At 40.4% G+C, this 13,384-nt stretch overlaps 1 protein-coding gene across 1 annotated transcript in view; it reads right to left on the minus strand.

Moving 5' to 3' along the window:
* slc25a13 (solute carrier family 25 member 13) overlaps positions 1–13,384 on the minus strand; it is a 258,563-nt gene that overhangs the window by 66,226 nt on the left and 178,953 nt on the right. The gene's annotated exons all lie outside the window — the stretch shown is intronic.

Here is a 13,384-nt window from a genome sequence, read left to right on the forward strand (position 1 = left end):
CATAAAACCAAAGTCTTTCCCAACACCCCACCATCCCCATTGTTGACCCTCTTCACAGAAAGTATACATTGCGTAGCACAGAATTTAAGTGCCTTTCTCAAATACCTTAGAAGCCATCAATATTTGAAGAAAATTAATTTCCTCTTCAAATCTGAAATGAAAAATTGAAGTCAGTTTCAACATCAGGTATTCACAGATCTGGTATGGCAGATGGTCCCCTTATATTTCTTTTACTCATTCAGAGATGTAGGCTTCACTTGCCAGGGCCAGAATCCATTGCCCATTACTATCTGCCTTGGAGAAGTGCAGGCAGCTGCCTTCTTGACCTGCTGCAGTCCATGTGGTACAGATACACTAACAATGCTATTAATGGGAGTTCCAGGATTGTGATCAAGCAATAGTGAATGAACAACATGTTTCCAAGTCAATCTAGTGAGTGTCACAGAGGGAATTTGCAGGTGGTGGTGCTCCCATACATCCAGTGCCCTTGTCTTTCTAGGTGACAGTAATCAGATTTGAAAGATGCCAAGGCTCTTGGTGGATTTCTGCAAAACTTCTTGTCGATGATGAACTTGGCTGCTACTGTGCGTTGGTGGTGGAACGACTGAATCTTTGAGTGTGCGATACCTACCAAGCAGACAGCTTGTCCTTCATACTGTTAGATTTGAGTCTTATTGTAGCTGCACTCCTCCAGGTAAGTGAGGGCTGATCCATCACACTCCTGGCTTGTGTACTGTAGATACAGGTTTGGGGGAAGTCAAGCGATGCAGAGCAGGATTCCTAATTTTTGACCTGTTCTTGAAGCCACGGTACTTACATGGCTACTCTAATTCAGTTTCTGGTCAATGGTGGCCCCCAACATGTTGATAGTGGTGATTCAGTGATGCCAATAAACATCACGGGATGATAGCTAGATTCTCTCTGTTGATGAAGGTCCTTGCCTGCTATTTGTGTGGTGCATATGTTACTTGCCACCTGACAGCCTGAGCCTAGATATTTTCCAGGTGTTGCTGCATTTGGACACAGAGTTCTTCCGTATTTGAGTTGTTGTTAGTGGTGCTGAACATTGTGTACTTAATAGTGAATACCCCATTTCTGACCTTATGATGGAAGGATGGAAGATCATTGGTGAAGTAACTATAGATGATTCAGCCTAGAGTCCTAGAGCTGAGATGAACACAAACATCCTTCTTTGTGCAAGGAATGACTCCAGTAATAGAGAATTTTCCCCCATTCCCATTAACTCTAGTTTTGTTACTGCTCTTTGATACCACATTCAGTCATATGTGGCCTTGATATCACAGGCAGTCACTCTTTATTCAGCTCTGAAAACCTTATCTCTCAAAAAGAATCATACCAGACTCAAAATGTTAACTGTTTCTCTCTGCATGGATGCTGTCAGACTTGCTGATTTTCTTCAGCCTTCTCTAGCATCCACAATATCTTGCCCATGGTCCAGATTTGTTGGTTATGGTACTGCTTAGCACTCTCCACAACTTGCTGTTTATGCTGTAGAGAATGCATGTAATCTTGTGTTGTACACACAGGTTGACACCTTATTTTTAGTTATGCCTGGTGCTGCTCCTACCATGCTCTCCTGCACCTTTGATTGAAAAAAGGCTAATCCCTAGCTTAATATTAATGGTAGAGTAGAGGATATGAGGATGCAAATCATATTTGAGTACAAATCTACTGCTTCTGATGGCCCACAGCACGATCATGACAAGGGTATCCTCAATGTGAAGACAGGACTGATCTCCCCAAAAACTGTGCAGTAATCGTTCCCACTGATGCTGTCATGGACAGCAGGCAGATTGGCAAGGATGGGGTCAAGTACTTTTTCCCTCTTGTTGATTCCTTCACCACCAATCCTCATGCTTCTTCCAAGTGTACTGATCCATCAGCCAAGGTGAGAGTGGTACATAGTAGTTAGTAGGAAATTACAAGGATTTTATGAAGCTACAAAGGATTCAGAATAGATTTGTCAGGATGTTGCCAGATATGGAAAATTTGAGTTATAAAGAAAAGCTAGAAAAGCTGGGACCTTTTTCACTGGAGCTATACGACAGAGGTTTATAAAAGAATGAGAAATATAGCCAGAGTTAATAGTAGTTGTATTATACCTAGATTGGGGAATTTCAAAACTAAGGGGCAAATTTTTAAGGTGAGAGGAAAGAGATTTAAAAAAAGACATGAGACTTTTTTTTACACAGAGAGTGGTTTGCGTGTAGTATGTACTTGCTGAGAAAGTGGTGGATACAGGTACATTATGAAGTTTAAAAACACATTTGGATAGACACATAAATAGGAAAGGTTTGGAGGGATATGGGCCAGGAGCAAGGAGTTGGGATTAGTTTAGTTTGGTACTATGTTCGGCATGGACTGATTTGACTGAAATACCTGTTTGTGTGGTGTATGACACTATGATAGTGACTCTGTAACTCTGGGTAACTTCCTCTCACATAAAATACTGGTATTGTAACTTTTAAGAGCTAATTGTTAGCTCCAAACACCCAGGCAAACTCATATTCTTAATTTAAAGAATTACAAGAACCCAAACTTGTATCAAATCGTTTTGAAAAACACAAATGTTACAGTTTCATCACATCAACTTTTCAACTATTAACCAGAAGTTCAAATTTACTTTTTAAAAAATATTTTCCTGTCTAAGACAGAGAGGTTGAGTTATAGTAAAATCCTACTGTATAAAAAATGAAGATTGCAGCTGAAGTCTAAAGTTACTGAGTTTTCAGAGCAATGGACTACAGGATACCTAAGAGAAAGATAAAATATTCTTCCTGAAGCTGGTGTTGCGATTAATTTGAAAAATGTAACAAGTCAAAAACAGAAAGAGGATGCTGTAAAAGCAAAGTTGCAATGGGCTGCTTCAAGCCTGACGTGATCTTATGTGGATTAGGAAACCCACTTTTCTGGTCTAACTAGACAAGTTTTATTAGGTAAATAATAAAGTTTATTGCATTGCTGCAAGAATTGGCAGATTACATAAAATAAGCTACATTACTGCAGGTACGGTTAAAAGCACACTAAACCCAGGCCAGTCTCCTACAAACTCTTTCTTTACTCTAACTTAGTCTCTGTGGTATTATCACAGTGTGCGCTGTTTACTGAATTAACCCATTTTTACACCTCAAATGGGTAGCTTGGTGGAAATCAAGACTTGACTCATCACAAATGTTAAAGATTTTTGTAGACAGAATCCCCAATTTACCTGACTTTCAGATCCAGATTGACAGAAAATATGGGTCTGGTTTCTGTACTTAACAAGAATTACAGTTTATTACAAATAAATAGACTCCAACAGGTAAACAATTATGGAATGTCTGTATAGAATTCAATTAGTTAAAACTCTAACACCCTTTCCCTAATGGGGAAAATAGTTCAGTGGTCTCTGTTCACAGGATTTGCTGAGATAATTTTTGTGCTGCTCAGAACATTGCTTCTCGATATTCCATCTTCAGATGTTTTCACTTCTTTTCAGTGCGCACAGGGTGATTGGCTCACTTTTTATAAAAGTCTCTGACATATTTTTTAAAACTCACAACTTAAAGCAACTGCTGGAGGAAAAATAAATTAATTTTCTTCAGGCTTAAGGTATATTTTTCTGCTGGGAGCCCTGACACACCCGGAGCTTATGGGGATCTTATGACTTCTCCCTAACCTGTTGAGAACCTCAAGTAGTACAGATACCTGGGAACCAATCACAGATTTGCTGGTAGACAGAAGGTTTTGTCATTGATTATTTATCACTAGTCACAGAACAAACAGTAATTTGTTGCTGGTTGAATCTCCATTTGAACAGAGCACTTGGCTCCAGCTCATGTGCAAACCTTTCACTACTGTTTGAACCAGCAGCTGTGGAAACACTGGATCAGGTCACATATTTTCAGAAAGCACAGCAATCACTCAACAAGCCTTGCTTTTTAAATTAGTTCTTTTCCAATTTCAGTTCACATTAAGAAATACAGAAAATAAAAAGATACTCTCTTTATACCTTTTAAACCCATTTACAGCACCCATCCCTTCCATAAAATTATTAAATTGTTATACATTTTAAATTACACCATCTCTTTGACCTCACAAATCCCAGCGATCTAGAGGTTTGATTTTGCTCCTCAAATGCGTTCTCTTTTGACTTGAAAGAATGTTAGCCTGCTGGGTATAAGACAGTAGGCATGGACTGTCTTCCTGATGGTCAGAGGTCTGTAGCTGTCTCTTTAACCTCTTGTATCTGTTGCACGGTGTATTTCAGCAGTGATTATTCTTTGTAGCTGTTGGTATGGTGCCTGCTGTAGCAGGTGATCTTTTTTCTTTTGCAGTATTTTGGATCATTTATTGATTTTGGAGTTCATCTTTGGAAGGTGGGAATGTTAGTCAATTTGCTTGACTCCCTCCCATCCTAATCCTCTCAGCTTCTAATAGCAGACTCGAATTTGAAGCACATAATGGCTCATAATACTGTACAATATTAAGCCTGATTACAGTTACAAATGCTTCCATCGTCTTGAGTGATGAATCTGGTACAGTTCTTGTCTCCTTGTTTTCATTTTCTATTAACTTGGTTATCACTGGGAATTTGAACTATCTTCAGGGCTGATGACAGTGGAAAACATTTCTACCCAAACACTGCAGACACAGCTTTCTATCTCATTTACAGTATGAAGTATTTCTTTCCCATGTAACTAACCTCAGGCGATTCTACTTTTTATATAGATTCTGCCACATGTAAACAGACTTCAGCAAAATTTTCCACCTGTTTCTCTACTTGTTTAACCTACTTGCAACTTTTGAGACTCAGATCAATGCATTATTTTCTACTCAGGAATGAAAGTTCTTGATCGTGATTTCTACTATTTGATACTCCTTATATTGGAGTGTTGCTCGCAGCATACCTTTGACGATAACTGCTATGAACCGTGCGGGCTGTAAGCAATATTTTCTCAATAAAAGCTCTCCATTTGACTATACTTTGCTCTTGTATCTAACTTGAAGTTTATGTGATGCCCAATGGTGTAAATGCATGCTAAAATGTTTGGTATGGGCCACTGATTTTCCTTAGGAAAACATAAGCCGTTATCTTTTATTGCAAATTGCTCTACTTCATTTATATCTACTTGAGTAGTTTTGCAGTCTTTTGATTTTCTGTTGTTGTGATCTGTTTGGCAATTTTCTGAAAGTGACTACTTTCTTAAGATGAAAGAATTCAGTTTTAAAAACTGGGCACTATTCATACCTGTACAGTTTTGTTGATCCTCAGCACTGGAAAGGACTTCTACTATCTAATGGTTTATCTGGTTTTTTTTTAAGTTTTGTATCTCAAGAAATTCTTAGATTCTGTAAAATTCCTGTGCCAAGTTTATCTTCTCTTAGGATTGATGTGTTTTGCTTCAGTACTTCTATTTCACCTACTATCAGAAAAGATAGTGCACTCTAGAATAAGATCTTCTTTGGACTTCTTCTGGCAGTCTCTTATGAATTCTGACTTTAATTAATCATATTAACATCTCTTCATCAGGTAATTAAATAATCTATAGATTCACCAGGATACACACTTTTGAGTTAAATCTTGCCCTTTCAAGAATTTCATTACCTCTGAAGTTGAACTAATTGTCAAAGGCTGTTCACGTTTGTCTAATATTTCATCTATCCTTTGGTGAGCAATATCATCTCCTCCAAATTGTGTACAGAACTGCATTTACTTATTTAGCTTCCATCTCATTATCCAGACGAGAAGCTATTCTATCCCTCAAGAATGATGTCCTGAATTTCCAATTCTGTGTTCTATTTGGGAAATCTCTGAAGTTAAATTTTCCTGGCAAAACTATCATAATACCAGGGTTTCCTAACATAATTAGGTATTTTTTTCTTCTTTAAAGATTCTTCATCTGCAGTAAATTGATTCTCCTACACTTCACTGCCATAATGGAGGGTTTTCCTGAGCTTCGTTACTGTAATAGAGGGTTTCCACCCTTTGTGGCTACATTGGAGCTTCACCCCACTTCAAACTCATAATGTTCACATGGTAAGATGGGAAAACCCAGTTGAATCTGCAACATTTTATTATTGTTATTATCCTTTCAGCTTGAACTGTGCTGGTTAAAGTCTCCCCTTCAGTTCAGCCGATTTTTGGTTTTTAACTTACACAGTCCTCAATGTCTCTTTAACTCATTGCTCAACTCAGACTCACAATTACTTCTACAATGCACTGCCTCACAATGTTGCCTGTGCCTCTTCCTTGGAATTGCAGATTTCTTCTATTCAGAACATCTGCCAGATTTTAAAAGCTTTCTGTATCATTCTACGAAGTACTCCTCTGTGTTGAAAGTTGCCATGAAATTTGTGGAGTTTGCTGTCAGCAGCTGTCAGCTGTATCTGTTTCCCTTGAAATCTTTTCAATCATCAGCATCATTTTCCCTGCACTTTTTTCAAAGCCCTAAATTCTAATTTGGCTTAGTTGGCAAATTTAAAAATAATACCGGTCACCACTGCTCATTATGCGGTGGCAGGGATACACTTTTTCACGACGTTGTGTCTGAATTCCTTCATACTACACGAAATCTAGTGTGGATTAGGATATCTACATTTCTGGTCTAACTAGAACAGTCTTGTTGAGGAGATAATATTGAGTTTATTGCATTGTTACAACTATACACAGAATACATGATAACAACCCATGTTACTATTGAGACTGTCGGAGCACACTAGCCCCAGGCCTGTTTCCTATAAGGTCCTTCTATATTTTGATCAAATCTCTGATCTTTACAGTGGTTAGTTTTTACTACCCGCCAACAAATTTTATATGTTACAGACTCACATACAATGACGTGAGTAAAATAGAGTTGCTGCAGATAGCCTAGGATTGCAAATACATAACAAATGAAGATATATTCTGGATTAGTGGTGCTGGAAGAGCACAGCAGTTCAGGCAGCATCGAAGTAGCTTCGAAATCGACATTTCAGGCAAAAGCCCTTCATCAGGAATAAAGGCAGTGAGCCTGAAGCATGGAGAGATAAGCTAGAGGAGGGTGCGGGTGGGGAGAAAGTAGCATAGAGTACAATGGGTGAGTGGGGGAGGGGATGAAGGTGATAGGTCAAGGAGGAGAGGGTGGAGTGGAGAGGTGGAAAAGGAGATAGGCAGGTAGGACTAGTCCGGACAAGTCATGGGGACAGTTAGTGAGCTGAAGACTAATCTCTGTTTATTGTCCTTATTGTTGAGTATGCAGCACTGACTACAATTATTGTATTGTGTAATGAAACAGAGTTAATTAGTAAAGTTATAGCAAAGACTCCTCCAGGGAAAAAGTGATTATAACATGACAGATGTTTCAATGATATGGTCACATTTGAAACTAATCTCTCAAATTTAAAGAAAGTCAATTACATATCTAGGAGGGCAAGTTCAGTTGGGTTGGGAAATTACATTAGAAGTTATAAAAGTAGTTATAAAATGTCAAGCATTAAAATAAATAATACAATACTATCAACTGTAATATCCCTCCTTGAAAAATAAAAAAACTCCACTAGGAACGTCAGAATTTACTGATGAAGGCAACTACAGTAACTGATTAAAAGAATGGAGTTACAATGTTACCTAAACTAGAAGTAAGTCTAAAAATCGGTGATGAAGAAACTGTTTTAAAAAAGAGCAAAGAATGAGTGAACTAGCAATAAATACGATAAGAAATTAAAAGAGGTTTGTGACAAGAAAGTGAATGGCAAAACTAAATGCACATTCCTTAGAAGCAAATATAGGAAAACATAAAATGGAGAAAAGAAAACAGACAGAAGTTAAAACAAACATCAGAATATCCAAGTGGTATTAATATATTATCATTAGACTATCAAACCAGAAACTCAGGTAATGTTCTAGGGATTTGGGTTTGAATCTTGCTGAGGCAGATGGTGGAATTTGAATATAATTTTAAAAATCTGAAATTAACAATCTACTATTGACTAGGAAACCATTGTTGATCGTTCGAAAAATTCATCAAGCTCTCTCATGTCCTTAAAGGAAGGAAATCCACCGTCCTCACCTGGTCTGGCCGCCATGTGACTCTGGAACCACAGATATGTGATTGACTCTCAACTGCCCTCTGAAATGGCCTAGTAAGCCATTCAGTTGTACCAATCGTCACAAAGTCTCAACAAAGTAATGAAACCAGACAGACCACTTGGCATCAACCTACGCACCAGAAATGAAAACAGCAGAACAGCCTAATGACCTTGCAAAGTCCTCCTTACGAATAGGTTGCTAGTGCCAAAATTAGGAGGGCTACGACAAAGACGAGTCAAACAACATCCTGACACAGTCTTTTTCAAAGAATCATACTTTACATACCAAGACCATCCCCATCCCTATATATGTCCTGTCCCACCTGGACAACAGAGCCAGCACAGGTGGCAGCACAATGGCATACAGTTGGGAGCGAGTTTCCTTGGGAGTACTGAACGTTGACTCCAGATCCCATTAAAATCTCATGGCCACATGTGCAAGGAAACCTCCTGCTGTTTACCATGTACCATCCTCCATTGGCTGATGAATCAGTACTCCTCCATGTAGAACAACAATTGGGGGGAGCACTAAGAGTGACAATAGCACACAATGTACTCTGGGTGGGAGGATTTCAATGTTCTCCACCAAACGTGTGACTCTACAGCAGCACTGCCAATCAAACTGGTCAGGTCCAAAAGGACAGAACAAAGAACAAAGAAAATTTACAGCCCAGGAACAGGCCCTTCCGCTCTCTAAGCCTGAGCCAATCCAAATCGACTGCCTAAACCTGTCGCCCAATTCCTAAGCATCTGTATCCCTCTGCTCCCCACCTACTCGTGCATCTGTCCAGATGCATCTTAAAAGAATCTACCACGCCTGCCTCTACCACCTCTGCTGGCAACACGTTCCAGACACCCACCACCCTCTGTGTAAAGTACTTGCTGCATGTATCCCCCTTAAACTTTTCACCTCTCACCTTGAAAGCGTGACTTCTCATTATTGAATCCTTCACCCTGGGAAAAAGGTTATCTCTATCTACCCTGATTCATGATTTTGTAAACCTCAATCAGGTCCCCCCTCAAACTCCTTTTATCTAATGAAAACAAATCAAACCTACTCAACCTCTCTTCATAGCTAGCACCTTTCATAACAGGCAACATCCTTGTAAACCTTCTCTGCACCTCTCCAAAGCATCCACATCTTTTTTGGTAATGTGGCGACCAGAACTGTACACAGTATTCTAAATGCAGCCGAATCAATGTCTTGTACAATCTTAACATGACCTGCTAGCTCTTATGCTCAATACCCCGTCCGATGCAGGCAAGCATACCATATGCCTTCTTGACCAAACTATCCACCTGTGCAGCAACCTTCAGGGTACAATGGACCTGTACTCCCAGATCTCTCTGCTCATCAACTTTTCCCAAGCTCTTCCGTTCACTATATAATTCGCTCTAGAATTAGACCTGCCTAAATGCATCACCTCACATTTGTCTGGATTGAAATCCATCTGCCACTTTTCCGCCCAACTCTCCAGTCTATCTATATTCTCCTGTATTCTTTGACAGTTCCCTATGCTTTCTGCCACCAATCTTTGTGTCATCTGCAAATTTGCTGATCATACCAACAGTGCCCTCTTCCAGATCATTTATGTATATCACAAACAACAGTGGCTCCAACACTGATCCCTGTGGAACACCACTGGTCACCTTTCTCCATTTCGAGAAACTCCCTTCAACTACTATTCTCTGTCTCCTGTTGCTCAACTAGTTCTTTATCCACCCAATTAGAACACCCTGCACACCATGTGACTTCACTTTCTCTATTAGTTTACCATGGGAACCTTATCAAATGCCTTACTGAAGTCCATGTTAATGACATCTACAGCCCTTCCTTCATCTATCAACTTGGTCACTTCCTCAAAGAACTCTATTAAGTTGGTAAGGCACGATCTCCCCCGCACAATACCATGTTGCCTAACACTGATAAACCTATTCTTTTCTAAATATAAATAGCTCCTATCCTTCTGTACCTTCTCCAGCAACTTTCCCACCACTGCTGTCAGGCTCACTGGTCTGTAGTTACCTGGAATATCCCTACTACCCTTCTTGTACAGGGGGACAACATGAGCAACTTTCCAGTCCTCTGGCACCTCACCCGTGTTTAAGGATGCCACAAAGATATCTGTCAGGGCCCCAGTTATTTCCTCTCCTGCCTTCCTCAGCAACCATCCGGTCCTTGGGATTTGTCTACCTTAATAACCTCTATCCTACCCAACACGCCTTCCCTACTTAAGTCAACGTGATCCAGACTAATCAAACTTCTATCTCTAATCTCAACATTCATCATGTTCCTCTCCTCAGTGAACAATGATGCAAAGTAATCATTCAGAATCTCACCCATTCTCTCAAGTTTGACACACAGACTTCCTTCATTATCCTTCAGTGGACCAATCCTTTCTCTAGTTACCCGCTTGCTTCTTATATAAGAATAAAATGCTTTGGGATTCTCCTTAATTCTGCTGCTAGAATGGGTCCACGGTAGGTGGTGAGGCAACAGAGGGAAAAACATACACGATTTTATTAACAATCTGCCACCTGCAGATGCATCTATCAATGACAGTATCAGTAAAAGTGACCACCACACAGTACTTGGCGGGATAAAGTCCCACCTTCACACATCCTCTATCGTGTTGGATGAAGCCACCACCATGCTAAATGGTACAGACTTTGAACAGATCTAGCAACTCAAGACTGCGCATCCACGAGGCGTTTTGGGCCATCAATAGTAGCAGAACTGAACTCCAACATAATCTGCAACCTCATGGTATCACATATTCCCCACTTTATCACTGCCTTCAAGACAGACAATTAAACCTTGTTCAATAAAAAGTGTAGAAAGCCATGACAAGAGCAGCACTAGGCATACCTAAAAATGAGGTGTCAACATGGTGGAGCTACAAAACAGAACTATTTGCATGTGAAACAGCATAAGCACCAAGTGATAGAGCTAAGTGACCACACAATCAACAGTCAGATCCACACTCTACAGTCCTGCCGCATCCAGTCATGAGTGATGGTGGACAATTAAACAACTCATTGAAGACAGAGGCTCCACAAATATCCCATCCTTAATGACAGGAGAGCCCAGTATATCAGTGCAAAAGATACGGCTGAAGCATTTGCAACAATCTTTAGCCAGAAGTACCCAGTGGATGATCCATCCCAATCTCCTCCAAAGGTCCCCAGCCTCACAGATATCAGTCTTCAGCAAACTTGATTCACTCCATGTAATGTCAAGAAACAGTTGAAGACACTAGATATTGCATAGGTTGTAGACCCTGATAACATTCTAGCAATAGTACTGAAGACTCAAGCTGCAAAACTTGCTGCACTCCTAGCCAAGCATTTCCAGTACAGCTGCAACACTAGCATCAACCTAACAAGTTGGAAAATTGCCCATATATTTTTGTACACAAAATGCAGAACAAAATCCAACCCAGTCAAATTACTGTCCAACTCGTCTACTCTTATTCATCAGTGAAGTGATGGAAGGTGTTATCAACTGTGCTATCAAACAACAACTGATAGAAAGATGGTTCTGGTTATTGGGGATCAGTTATCTCAGCTCCAGGATATTCACTTCAAGAGTTCCTCAGGGGATGTCCTATACCTACCCATCTACATATGTTTTGTCAATAACCTTCCATCCACCAGAAGGTCAGAAGTGAAAATATTCACCTGTGATTACATAATATTCAGCAACATTCACAACTTCTCAGATACTGAAGCAGTCCATTTCAAAATGCAACAACAAGCGGACAATATCCATATTTGGCTAAAAATTGGCAAATAACATTCACACCACACAAATGTCAGGAATGATCATCTCCAATAAGAGACAATCTAACCACCACCTATTTATTTCCAACAACTTTACCATTAATGAGTCCTTCATCATGAACATCCTGTGGGCTACCATTGACCAAAAACTGAACTAGACTCGCCAATGTAAACATAGTGTCTACAAGAACAAGTCAGAGGTTAGGAATACTGCAGCAAGTAATTAATGCCCTGAATTCCGAAAGCCTGTCTACCATCTCCAAGACAAAAGTCAGAAGTATTATGGAGTATCCTCCACTTACATGGATAAGTGCAGCCCCAACAACACTCAAGCTGGGTTGGCACAGTGTCCCTGCCTCACAGTGCCAGGGACCCGGGTTCGATTCCTGCCTTGGGTGACTGTCTTTGTGGAGTTTGCACACTCTCCCCGTATCTGTGTGGGTTTCTCCGGGTGTTCCTGTTTCCTCCCACAAGCCACAGATGTGCAGTTCAGGTGAATTGGCCAAGCTAAATTGCCCATAGTGTTAGGTGCATTAGTCAGGGATAAATACAAGGTAGGGGAATGGGTCTGGGTGGGCTACTCTTCAGAGGGTCAGTGTGGACTTGTTGGACCGAAGGGCCTGTTTCCATATTGTAGGGAATCTAATCCAATTTTAACATCATCCTGACAAAGGAGCCCGCTAATTGACACCACATCCACAGGTATCCAGTCTTTCCACATTCTACAAAATACAATGCACAAATTCACTACAGATCCTTAGACAGCACCTTCTAGCATGACCACCACCTTCTAGAAGGACAAGGGCAACAGATATATGGGAACACCACCACTGCAAGTTCCCTCTATAATGTGCACCATCATGACATTGAAATACATCACCATTCCTTCAGGATAACTGGATCAAAAAAGCTGGAAACCCCTCCCTTCACCCCCCCCCCCCCGGCCCCAACCCCCCCACCCCCCATCTCTCTAAGCACATTATAGACGTACCTACAGCACATAGACTGCAGCAGATCGAGAAGCAGCTCACCACCTCCTTCGCAAGGGCAAACAGGGACAGGCTATAAACATTGTCTGAACCAGTGACACCCATAAAAGTAAATAAGAAGAATATTACATACATATATATTATGCAGAATTTTTGTGCAAGTAACCTGTGTAAAGAGGTGTAGGGGGTCTACTACACGTCAGGAACCTGACTCTTCGGGAAGTAGTTTTTGCTGAAGTGAGTTGGTTTCATTTCCCCAAGATCTTCAATGATTTCTTTAAGAAAGATTAGTGTCATCCCAAATTCAAGTGTCAACTCCCATACTCTGAATTCCTCAGCAATCTCTTGTACAATATTTCTCATATCAACAAAGCTTGCAGCTCCACACATTCCCATCTCATGCAGTCATTCCTCAAACTTCCATCTCACCAGTCACACTGGCACTCACCCTCACCTCATCAATTTCTCAGTCATTCTGCACAGATATTGCCAAACAGTTCTTTGATTCAATCTATGAGATGGCTTTTACAGTTCCCCTCAAT

This window comes from Chiloscyllium punctatum, chromosome 8, assembly GCF_047496795.1.
Source record: "Chiloscyllium punctatum isolate Juve2018m chromosome 8, sChiPun1.3, whole genome shotgun sequence".
Classification (NCBI taxonomy): domain Eukaryota; kingdom Metazoa; phylum Chordata; class Chondrichthyes; order Orectolobiformes; family Hemiscylliidae; genus Chiloscyllium; species Chiloscyllium punctatum.